Source organism: Brassica napus, chromosome C6 (assembly GCF_020379485.1).
Source record: "Brassica napus cultivar Da-Ae chromosome C6, Da-Ae, whole genome shotgun sequence".
NCBI classification, from domain to species: Eukaryota; Viridiplantae; Streptophyta; class Magnoliopsida; order Brassicales; family Brassicaceae; genus Brassica; species Brassica napus.
Window position 1 is genome coordinate 19,242,978 of NC_063449.1, and position 6,941 is coordinate 19,249,918.

Sequence of the window (6,941 nt, forward strand, 5' to 3'; positions counted from 1 at the left end):
GACAATTGACAGTGAAATAGATTCTAACTCCTCGGATAACATTGGTGAAGATGCTGTGAGTCAAGTTCTCGTAAAAGAGAGACCAGGAAGAGTTAGGGGGATGGGCAGAGGAGCCACTATTACGAAGATGGCTTACTTACAAGCTAGAGACAAACATGTCCAGAAGCTTGAAGCTACTCAAGCGGAATTAATTACCAAGCATGAAAAGTTGCAAAATGTTGTTATTGACTTAGCTGGAAAAAAGGTAACTTTCTTATACACTTGTCCAATTAATCGTACTTGGTGTTTCAATATGATGCTTACTTGTTTTTTTGTTGTTTTAAGACACATAAAGATGATGTTTCTAGTTCTGAAAGAAGCGATGGTAGCAAGAGAGGAATAAGGTGCCAAATACTGGATTGGATTTCGACTGATGATGTGTTTGTAGGTGAAGGAGAATACTACTCAAGTGAACCCACATATAAGATTGGTCGAATTCCTCTGGGTCCTAATGCGGCAGCTGTAATTGTCAACTCTGTAGCAGTCGAAGATGCATGTGTCTGGAGACCAACTACAAGTATTGGAACACTTGCTGAAGCTGTAGGAGTTAAAATTGCATGGCCATCCGAGAAGTTAATATTGGACGATGTTATTGACTTCTCAAAACATGCTAACACTGTCGGGTCAGAGGTAAACTGAAATTTCTTGTGTTATTTTCAAATTCACATTGAAAATCGATTACTAATATAGAATACATTTGGGATGATTATTAGACTATGGATGCATCAGTAGGAAGGGTACAAATATTTGATTACTGGAATGTAGAAGATGAGTTGATTGCTGAGGGTGTACTGGTGTCAACTGAACCTAACCAATTGGTGAACGATATTCCGCTTGGACCGAATGCTGCAGTTATAAAAGTTGAAGTAGTTGTTAAAGATTCTGATTTCTTATGGAGACCAGCGCCTCGAATGTCAAACATGGGTGATGCACTACATCAGATCATTGCTTGGCCAATTGATAGGGCACGACTATCTGATACAACGGCTGAATCAACCAAGAAACCTAATGTGGTAAGCTTCAGATGCCAGTTAATTTGTCATCGATATGTTGCAATTCTGTGATGTTATTGTGATTGTGTTGTGTTGATCTTTTTTTTTTGGTCTTTCAGAGTACTAGTAACAGCACTGGTAGTAGCAACAAAGTTGGTAGACAGAAGTGTGCTCTTTTGGACTGTCACAACTCTGGACAGACAGTAGCTTGGGGTCGTGTGTTTTCAACAGATCCAGCAGACAAGGTTCATTTCATCCCTTTAGGTCCCAATGCTTCTAAGGTCATGGTAGAGGTTTCCAAGATGGATGATGCACGAGTGTGGAGACCAAACTCTGAAATTGAAGTCATAGCTGATGCAGTAGGGAGCACAGTGGCGTGGCCTACTGATAAGGTTGTTTTCATATGAGTGATGAGTTGTGAAATTGAGAACTTTCAATTGTCTTAGTACTTGTCATAATTATGAGTTTCATGTAATGTTGAACTTAAAAATGAGTGTATCTTTATTATAATAAAATTTCTATTTCTAAATCTGAAATTTATGTTTCTAAAAATAGTTAAAAATATTTATATATATATAATATATATAATTATAAATACTGAAACGAAGCTACTTTAAAAGAGTATAGAAACAGTAGCACTTATATAACTGCTATGGTAATATTAACTATGGCTTTTTAAAACCGCTATTAAATAATATTTGATCGCGTTAATAAAACGCTATTATATAATATATAATAGCATTAATAACCCGCTATTGTATATCGGAATACGATAGCTGCGCGAAAAAGCGCTATCTAATGTCTTCGACCTATTATAACGGGCGATGACATAGAGCTTGCAATATCGCTATGGTATCAATAGAGAGCGGTTTTCAGCCGCTAAGAAAACCCTTTTTTCTTGTAGTGGCTGTAAAATAGTTTTTTCACCAAAAGAATCCACAAAGAAGAAAATTAACAAAAGAAATTCAATTAAAGAGGTAAAAAAACCTTTTATCGTTACTTTACATATATATATATATTGAAATATACATAATTATTTAAATATATAAAAGAAATAATATGTACCAACTTTATAGGTACTTTAAATCGGTAAATATATAAATTGCTATTTAAATTGTCTAATTTGTAATAATAGGTTCTTAGGTTTCGAACTTTCTTTCTTGAATCCTTTTTCAAATATTTTTTCGAATGAACCTGTGGAAGAGGTTTGAAAACGTAGGGATTCAATTTTCTTTAGAACTACAACCATCATTTCTACAGTATGGCAAGCCACATCTAATCGGTACCAACTTTATAGGTACTTCCATGTCTTAGCCTTAGGTTTGCAACCTGACCATCCAGCCCACATCTGAGTAGACACCATCTGACATACCAATATACTGACCTTATTTCTAAGATAATTGTGTAGGCTTTATCTTGGGAATATCGATCAGTGAAGACATGGACTTTTACCGCAGCAGGTTTCGGAACACACATGCAGTCTTCCATGATCCCTTTCATCTTTAGTTTTTCCTTTTGGTCGATTTTTATCCCTTCTTTTCTTTCTCTTTTATTCATTATTTTTTATATTTGACAAAGACGATGTAGATGAATAATGGGGTCAGAAAAGCGCGTAGACGACGAAGGCTGGACTGACTCTTCGACGTGATTTTTAACCCCTAGTGATTGGCAACCATCAAACTAATCTTCTTGCTCTGCAGCATGATCGGCCCTCGATATCTTAGAAGACTTGCCTTTCTTCTTCTTCTTAGACCCCGAGGCCTCAGAAACCTGATCAATCTGATCAACCCCTACGACTTTGACATTGTCAGCTTCGATTGTCTTTGTGACCGGAACCAAGCTTGCCAAAGTTCCCAACTCCATCCCATCGAGTATAGCCATGGGAATCATATCCTCCAAGTTTAGTTCTTCGCCCGGGAGAGAACTGTAACCTGGAGTCGTATTCATCTTCTTGCTCTTCCTGCTGTTTTTTACTTGGTACGAGTCTCAGTCTCTTACCAGAAGTCGCAACACAAGGGATATCAGATAGTGATGTTAAGAGTTTTCAAGGCTCCTAAGACAAATGATGTAGTATAAAATATTATCGAACCAATTCTAAGGGATTTCAAAGCACTGAGAATGCAAGTACTCACTTAATCAAAGTGCAACCGGGTATTAAAAAGATTTCTAAACTAATGATTAATGCTAATGCAGTTGCAGGATAATAAAAACGATAAATGAAGTAACGTTTTTGACTAAGGGAAAAGAGAAATCATGGGCATAGGGATTAGACCTTGGGTGATCAAGTTTCGAACTAAGGATGGCAGACGATCAATCAAACTATCAACCTTAAGCTTAAACACAGTTCTAAACAAGCTCTATGTCTAGATGAATGTTCATTTACTAACACATTTCAAACATCAAATGTCTTTGGTTGAATAATATGAAAGCAATCATTACTGACAAGTCTAATGGCTATCTTAGCACCTCTAACAACAAATGTCTTTGGCAAAGTATGCTAAAAGCTTAGAAGAGTTGTCTCAGGCATTTCATCAAACACCTTTTGGGTGGAAAATGCCTAAGGATCAACTTTTGAGAGGCCAACTCAGAAGATGCATTATGAATACTCTACTAGCTAGGACTAAGAATGATCTACACTAAAACATCCTAGCTCTAACCTAATCACCCTTAATCTCCCTAATCCATGAATTCAAAAGGTGATTACTCACTAATCTCCATGATTCCTCTTAAACCCATATTGGATTTCAGATTAATCATGTAGAGAAACACAGAGAATCGATATGAAAACAACAGGATTGCAATAACAGAAAATCAATTGAATCAAGAGATGAACTTTCCAAGAGGTTTTTGGTGGTTTTCTTAAGATAAAAGATAATCAGCCTCCTCTGGCTTACAAAAGTACTTAAACATAGTTTTAAAAAGTGTAAAAACGTGCATAACAAAATAACCAAAAAGCCCTTGATAAATCATAAGTTCGACAAAATAGACGACGCGGAGCGACTTCGGCACGTCGCTCCGGGAGGTCGCTCTGGGTGCTGGGAGCGACCTCAGGTGGTCGCTGTGGGACGTCGTTCTTGGCTTGTTCGTCTCTCTCAAATCGACATAAACGCGAGCGACCTCTAGGTGTCGCTGTGGTGAGGTCGCTCTAGGAGCTGGAACGACTTCGCCTTGTCGCTCTAGGAGGTCGCTCTGAAGCGTAATTGGCGAGCGACCTCGGGGTATCGCTCTAGTAAGGTCGCTCCGAAGCGTAAATGGCGAGCGACCTCGGGGTCTCGCTCTGGTAAGGTCGCTCCCATGCACTGCTCGTCCAATGATCACCTTAATTACCTCTTTTGAGCTCCAAACGCACCCAAATGTCCCCAAGAACTCCATGTGGTACTCCAATACCTAATAAAGACTCATGCATGCAAAATACAACCTAAACATGGCTAAATCCTAGTCTATATGATCAAAATGCACATGGGTGAATGGATAACACAATGGAAATATGCAAGATATCAACTCCCCCAAACTTGTTCTTTACTTGTCCTCAAGTGAACTTGCAAGAACTCATATAGGAGAGAGGTTTGAAGGTGGGAACTCATAGCCAAAAGTAACACTTCCTAGCACTCAAATTAACATCCTAAAGAAACATAGCAAATAGCATGAGCAACTCTCTTATTATACTCTAGCTTCTCTAGGCCTATCGCTACTCTTATGCCTCTACACAAGTCGCAATACTCATCAACTAGCAAGTCCCTTCAACCAGCTCTCACATTGATTCACACACACACACAAGTGAATTCTCACAAATGGGCATTTGATCTCAATCATTTGGCTAGGTAAGGAATCGTCTAATATGAATGAAGGGAGGGGTTCAAATGTTTTCATTTAAAGGTGGTTATCACTCAAAACAAGGAGGTTGATCATTATGCAAAATTTATCTAAGATTAGAAGCAACTCATGCATACATGATTCATTCTCATCATTCTACCCCCCCCCCCCCCTTTTGTTATAAGTGATCACAATTTCTACCATTTTTATCATCATCTCAGAATCAAAATAAGCCTCTCACATCACTCACCCAATGAACAACTCTCTTTTTCTTTTGACTCAACCACTAGGAACTTTAATTCATTTTTTGTTTTTACATGCTCTAACTCTTTCTTATTTCCTTCCCCACCTTCTCTTTGATTCTTTTTCTCCTTTTTTTTTATATGTGGGGGAAATGTTCCTTGTTACATAATCTAGAGCTTTATACCTTCCTTTTGTCCCTAGAGTTTTCTTTTCTATTTATACTCTTTTGCTCATCTCTCACATCTTTCTCACTCCCTAAACCCAAGATATTGAAATTTAGAACACCCAAACTCCTCTTACCATCCCCAAATACTAACTCATTGTGCTTGCAAGAGATGAGAATAAACCTATGTCGCCTCCAATACTCTCAAGATTTTGCACATGACAAGCTATCAAAAGAGGCCTCACTCATGCAATTCAATGTTTGGTCTCAAAGAATGGTTAAGGTTTTAGGGTAAGGAGTGACATTTGGGTTAACAAAGATAGGTATAAAGGAATAAGATAACCCAAGTGTGTATGAGATCCATGATCAAGTATGCAAATGCCCATATGCAAGAGAGATTAAATTCATTGAAGCCAAGTTCAAGTTGGAGCTGATCTTAAGGACAATGCTAACCTCAAGCAAGCAAACAAGTTTCAAGAAGAGTTTTCAAGGCTCGAAGCGTGCAAGGCTTTCAAGAGATGCTTAAGCTACTTGATATGTTTAACTAGGGTGTCATTTTGAGTTCTAGACAAGAGTTCTTTGCAAGGCATTTTAAATTATTGTTCCCAATGCAAGTGAATGTAACCTGTATGCTATAGACTCAATCTTAAAAGTGCAAGTGATGCAACTACATGTTTCTTTTTGTGTTTTTCAAATTTTTCAAATTTTTTTTTCCTATGCATATATGTATGCACAATGCAATGCATGAGACTCAGATCATCAAAGAAAACATGATCAAATACTTGGTACCTCCCCCAAACTTAAGTTACAGAGTCTCTGTGTTGTCAAGTAGAGAGAGATACCCAAAAGAAAACTAATATGCAGAAAATGAAATGTATATACAAGGGACAATAGTGAAATACCTTCTACGGATAGTGAGTAGGGGTAGGTTCCCCAGCACCGTTGTCGTCAGGTGGGAATGTGGTGTAGTAACCACCTGTTGTTGAGCTGTAGCCTCCAAACCATGGCTGGCTCTGAACCTCGTCAATCTCGATCTCATTATCAGAAGAGGCTAGGGGGATGGGGACTTGTTGACTGAGACTGAGGGTTCAATGGGTAGGTTCCTCCACTTGCGCTGGAGCTGTCAAGCAGTGAGGGGGAAAGCAAGATCCGCAGGCTGAAGTGGAGGCTGGGGAACTGATGTGTTCGCGAAGGCGAAGTCTGCAGAGCTACATCCAGCTATTCCTCCCCTGGTCAAGACATCAGCTACTTTCTTCATGAACTTGGCTGAAGTCTTTGCTTGCTTCTTCACAGTCTTGCTAAGCGCCTTGCACTTGTCTTTCAACTTTTCTATCGTCCTGTCTTGCACTTTTTTCCATCGCTGAAGTCGACCAATATGTTCATGAGAATCACGAAGCGCACCAGGAGGAAGAACTCCAGCATATGGCTGGAAGTAGTAGCGCGGAGGTCCATAGACGGGTTCAGATTCTTCTGCAGCAGGTTCGTCATGTCTCGTCGGAGCACTCCTTTTCCTTGGTGCAGCAATGGGATCGAGAGACACGTGCTCTCCAAGAAAGTCTTCCTGGGAAATGTTGAAGCTGATAGCTCTAGGTCTCTCTAAGCTCGTCAGGTTATTGTTTGGAAGAACCACCTCAACAGGCTTGCCTTTCAAGTTGTAGTGGTAGACGTAGTTCTTCTCATACAACCCGGTA